This window comes from Mus caroli, unplaced genomic scaffold (assembly GCF_978045245.1).
Source record: "Mus caroli unplaced genomic scaffold, Mus_caroli_1 scaffold_9, whole genome shotgun sequence".
NCBI classification, from domain to species: Eukaryota; Metazoa; Chordata; class Mammalia; order Rodentia; family Muridae; genus Mus; species Mus caroli.
In genome coordinates, this window is record NW_028227264.1 from 116,831,062 (window position 1) to 116,837,100 (window position 6,039).

General features: G+C 44.9%; 1 protein-coding gene across 1 annotated transcript in view; it reads right to left on the reverse strand.

Moving 5' to 3' along the window:
- Frs2 (fibroblast growth factor receptor substrate 2) overlaps positions 1–5,916 on the reverse strand; it is a 75,376-nt gene extending 69,460 nt beyond the window's left edge. The window contains exon 1 of the mRNA XM_021175238.2: positions 5,770–5,916. The gene's annotated coding sequence lies outside the window, so the exon portion shown is untranslated. The remainder of the gene's footprint in view (positions 1–5,769) is intronic.
- Positions 5,917–6,039: the final 123 nt, after the last annotated feature.

The following is a 6,039-nucleotide window of genomic DNA, read 5'->3' on the forward strand; positions in this document are numbered from 1 at the left end:
CTCCTGGTGCCTGTGATGCAGTGAAGACCATATTCTTGAAAAGCTTAAGTTGTTAATTCTTAAGAAGAAAGTAAAATGCTTCTGCAGAGACTCTGACTAAAACCAAACTTGTCTTTAAACAGTTACAGCCCTGAGCCTCATTCTCAAACTACTATAATCTTTTACATGTGAAAATACAATGTCTTCCTATTTAACTATCCAAAAAGCAAAAGACATAAAATCCCACATATTAATAGCTCTTAAAATTTTTGGGGGGCTGGAGAGATGGCTCAGCAGTTCAGAGCACTCACTGACTGTTATTCCAGGGGTCCTGAGTCCAAATCCCAGCAATCATATGGTGGCTCACAACCATCCGTAATGAGATCTGACACCCTCTTCTGGGGCGTCTGAAGACAGCTACAGTGTACTCACATATAATAAATAAATAAATAAATAAATCTTTAAAAAATTTGAAGTAAAGCATAGTCTTCACATATATGATAGATATGAGTATCTTATTCTTTCATTCCTCTATGGTAATCAGAACATTTGAATAAAATTATTCACGCTAATGAAAAGTACTTCTATTGGGCTGGAACCTAACTGAGATGCCTGAAATCTTGGGCTTGACTACCACATCATAAGAAGGGTATTATAAAAGAACCAGAGGGGAAATATATATATATATATATATATATATATACACACCACTTTACAAAAGGCAATATTAACTTTATTAACAGTCATTGTAATGAGAAGCACACATAATGTCTTTGAATATCAGAGGTTGAAATATTGAAATAGAAATGAAACTCATACACAAAAAAAATAAATGAAATACCAGACTCACCTCTAAATCCTCACACAGCACTCACTAGACAAATGCCCAAAGGACTCCAAATGAGCCTGAGCTCCCTGCAAACTGAATGATGGCACAACAGGCTTGCCAGCAAAGTCAAGAAATTTCTATTTCTTGATTCTGTTGTTAGTTGTTGGGGGGCCTGCAAGGACGGTGTGTGTGTGTGTGTGTGTGTGTGTGTGTGTGTGTGTGTGTGAGATGGAAACCAGTTTCACATAGCCTTCAATGCTTCAACTTCAGTGTGGCTGAGGATGACCTGGGACTTGGGACCCTTCTGCCTCCACTTAAGTGCTGAAGTTATAGGTACAGCTAGTAGGAAATGCTGGGGGTGTAACCCACAGCCCAGGGTCTCAAGCACGCTAGGTAAAAACTCTACCAGTTAAACTACATTCCCAGCCTGCCTCCAGTGAATTTCTTAATTTGTGTTTTTAGGGTTTCTGTTATTGTTGTTTTTGAGACAGGGATTCACAAAGATCTACCTGCCTCTGCTTCCTGAGTGCTAAGATTAAAGGTATGCACGACCACAGCACTTGGTGGTTTTTTGTTTTTGTTGTTGTTTTAAGATTTATTTATTTAATTTATATGAGTGCACTGTAGCTGTCTTCAGATACACCAGTAGAGGGCACCAGATCCCATTATAGATGGTTGTGAGCTACCATGTGGTTGCTGAGAATTGAACTCAGGACTTTTGGAAGAGCAGTCAGTGCTCTTTACCTCTGTGCCATCTCTCCAAACCCCATTGGATTCTTTTTAACTAGACTGATTTGTTTGTTTGTTTGTTTGTTTGTTTACACACACAGACATTGTGTGTGTGTGTGTCTTCGATAAGAGGGTGAGTCACCGTGGCCTGCATGTGGAGGTCAGAGAACACCTTGCAAAGCTGCTGCTCTCCTTCTACCATGGGGGTGGCAGGGACAGAACTTTGGGTCACGGGAATTTTAATGAACAGATTTCTTTCTCCACCATCTAAATTTATAGCTTAAGGAAAAAACCCAGATTACCAAACTCCTTACCCACTGTACACTACAATCTACTTGCTGTCTCTTTCGTTATAAGCAGATGCTTTTAAATGCAGACTTGGTTCTGCAGCTGCTGTTGTGATTTTCTTTTCCCTCTACACACTCCCTTGGCACTTTCATCTCCTCATACAGATTCAAGTAGTATATCTATCTGAATAATCTATTTGTATTTTCTATATATATAAAATAGCACTGAACCTCTCTCTCGAACTGAAAACCTACATTGCCAAAGCTTCTCAATAGCTCCTGTGTGTAAGTATATTTAATAATAATAATTTTAAACACCCTCAGCAGGCTTGGCCTGATAGCATACATTGGTAACCACAGTTTCTCTGCAGATTAGGGCAGAACTGTGGATTTAAGGCTACCGCATCTTTGAAAAAAATGAAACCTAATTATGCAACTCCTTGCTCATATTCCTAGTTAACGGTCCAACTGTCAACAGCCACAGTTAGAAAATGTAGCTTTCCATCCTGCCTCCTCTACAGCTTTCCTCCCGGCCTGCTGGGCCCTTGCTCTCGCTCCACCAGCACCACTCACAGTATGCACAGTTGTATATTAATAGCTTGCCATAATAAATCATTCTGCACACTAAACTATTGCAAGGTACACACTTCTTGTTTTCTTCAAAATGTTGAGCTTCTAAATATAGCCTCTAAGCAAGCTCCACAATCCAGCCTTGACTTAAATTGCAAACTTCATCTCTAATTCCAAAATAAACCATCCAGGTCATCTGGGACACTAACATTCTTCCATATCATGAGCCTTCTCATCTCCAAAACTGTCGTTCTCTTAATTTGAAAGGCCTTCTTTATCCAGGAATCCTACCTCCCAAATCTTTGTTTCAGAAGACGTTAACTCTCAGTCACCAACTAACTTAAGATTGCCAGTTTAAGAGCAGGGTATGGTGGGACATGTCTGTAATCCCAAGCAGAGGACGGAGGTTGAGACTACAGATCCAAAGTCTTGAGAGATAGGAGACCCTGTCTCAGAAACTACATTAAATAAAAAGAAGCTCATTGGGAAGCAACATCATGAAGTAGAAATACCAGCTTTCTGACAAGGCAGATAGATCTGGCTTCAAATACAGACAGTTCTGCTAGCCACATAACTCTTAAGGGGAATGACTGGACATGTCTGACAAGACGGTCTCCTGACTACTCTGAGAGACGCCTACACAGGGAGACCCCTGTCTAAAAGAAAGAAGCCTCTATGCTGTTGAGAAAACACAACCATAACAGAACTAAGCACCAATAACTAATAGTATTGGCCCACACCGTAAGTGTTCCCGTCTCTATGCTGTGATACTCAACTTAAGTTATTACAAACACTTCGATTTTGTACAAGTGCAAACTTTAGATAACTATCTATGTGGTTAAGGATTTACACACACTTTTTGCTTTCAGAGTCTTTTGTTGTGAACAGGGTCAGCCTGACAAGAAGCTTACCGTCACCTTGCCACTCCTTTGCCACTGCAAGCATGACACCACATTCAGACAGATACTTATAGTGTAAACTTTTGTACAAGTATCTTACAACCCATTAGATTCACATTCCACAGACCAGCTTCCTCTTGGTGAGGCAGCATGCCTAGCACGGGGTGAAGCACTCAACAGTCCCCCCCCCAAATTAAGTCCCAATTCAGGGGAGGTTTAGTATTCCTAGACAGTGCAATTCAAGTCTTCACGATTTCAACACACTTGGAAAATTATCAAAACATGAATCCCAAGTTCTAATGGCTTTGGCTTTGTTTTCCCTACATGGTTCACTAAAAGAGTCTGACGCATAGAAAATGCTCGATGTCATTTGAATTGACTTGAGCAATAGTTAAAAGTTATAATGCCCGAAAGTATTTGATTTTCACCAATTCCCTTTTTTTGCTTTTATAACCCCCATACTTTTTTCCCTTCAAAGCACGCTATAACCAGAGTAAAAACATAATCAAACCTAACCTGACTCATTTTCCAGACTTTAATTCAACATCCCAATCTTGGGCTCTGAACAACTGAGTTCTTCAAACACTAGGGCTACCGCATCATTCCGAGTCTGAACACTACAACTTATCTTCACTCACTTTCCCACGGGCTAAAAAAACACCCCCTTTGTTTATTATCAACAACCTTGACAGAGATTTGGGGGGGCTGGGGAGACCACTCACACGTAGTAGAGTGCTTGCTGAGAAAGCGAGAGGACCTGAACTGGCACCGACAGCACCTCCATTAAAAACTAGATGCTGGGGCACGTGCGATAACCAGTAGACCTGGACTGGGGACATGGGGCAAACACAGGACGGTCCCTGGGGCTTACTGGCCAGGCAGCCCAGCCCAAAGTACAAGCTCCAGGCTCAGGAGACCCTGTCTCAAAATGATCATCATGATCACGATCATGGTGATGGGTAGTCTAGGTTCACCCAATGTGAACCTCTGGCATTACACACACACAGAGTTTTTTTTAATGAAATAAACTTTTCTTTTGCATAAGACAGTATATGCAACTCGTCACTTCAAATCATTCCCCTCATTCATGATATCTTCCCTTCCAGTAGTGGAAAGAGAAAGTACAAGAGAGAGAAACACACAGAAAGACAAAAAACAAAACAGTATAAATCCTAACGTAAGCATAATAATAAGGGCAGATAATGTCACTGGTTTCATGAAGATGACTTGTGTATACTTGACACCACCACAAGGTCATTTGCAACAAATAAACTATCTGATTATAATTTAAAACTCAATAAAAGCGGAAAATAGCTCCATTATTTCCTACAAATCTTTTATCCGTAGTTTATCACCCAAACTCAGTTTACTAACAGTGCCTACAAGATTTTCTTCTCTAGGAAAGTCTCAGTTTATTGGAGTTAAACACTTCATATGCTTAAATCAACAAACACCTCTGTCCCGCTGTGGGAACCCCCCCCCACCCCACCCCGCGTTCCCACAGCTGGACTACACCCGAAGAGAAACTGAGGAAAATTATATATATATATAATATATATATATATTTATCTCAAGAAATGACAGCTCCAAGTATGAAAGTAAACAAACTAGGGTGAAAAAAAAAAAAAAAAGGATACAATTCTCCAGCCTTTTGCAGTCAACTTGTGCAAGGTCCCGACTGAAGTCTTACAACTCTGACTTCGGATGAGCGCAGGAATTCGGAAGGCTGATTACAGAATAGCATCTTTTTTTTTTTTTTTTTAACGTCAGCAAGAACACGGGGAAACTCCTCTGAATCTCCGAATCTCCTCAAATCTTTGTTTTTAAGAAGTAACTCCCAACAGTTTCAGCTTGCAAGGGAGCAAAGACCCTTCGAGGAATGGTACTGCCTCACTGACCGACCCTACGCAGGCATCCAGACTCAGTTAAGTTTCGAGCCGAGTCCAAATCGAACCTCCAGCGACCCCGACGCAGGTCTAGAGGAAAAGCCCCGTAAGAGATCGCCAGCATCCACACAGGGAGCGCCCCACCCTCGGACTGAGACTACACCCCTGGGACACAGGATAATTACTGAGACGGGAAGAGGGGACAGACCCAAGAGGCGACGAAAGTTGGACACTGATGTCCAGTGCAGTCTGGCTGTCCCGGTCCCCAGCATCCGAGTGCACAGACCCCACAGCGGAGGCACCGAGCCCACTTGCCCGATGCAGAGAGGGGGTCGCAGCGCCGACGGCCCGGCCCCGCTCCGGAGTCCCCCCTCTGCGGGCGGCCGCGGCTCCGGGAACCCCGCTCCGGCTGCGCCCCGCCCACTCCGCGGCCCCGCATCGCGCCCCTTCCAGGCCCGCGGGCCGCGCGCGCTCCGCGGCGGCCGACGACCCCCTTTCCCGGATCCCCGACGGCTGAACCTGCAGCGGACAGCCCGGTCCGAGGCTCGCCCGCCCAGCGCAGGCCCCGCTCGGCGTCCCTGGCTACTCACCGTCGGCGCGAAGGCGCTGCGAGGGACGCGGGGTGCCAGCCGCGGAGCTCCTCACTCTCCCCGCGACCCGACCCCCTGCTCGGAGCCGACGGAGCCTCGGCGCCTGTGTCTACAAGGCCTCTCTCCAGCCCGAACCCTAGACAAGCACTTCCGGGGGAGCGGGGGAGGGCAGGGGTTTGGCACCGGAACTGCTCCCAGGCTGGAGCTGCCAACCCTCCCGGGAGGGGCGTGGCCTCTGCTCCGGGCGCCAGCGGACCCGCCCCCGAGGCC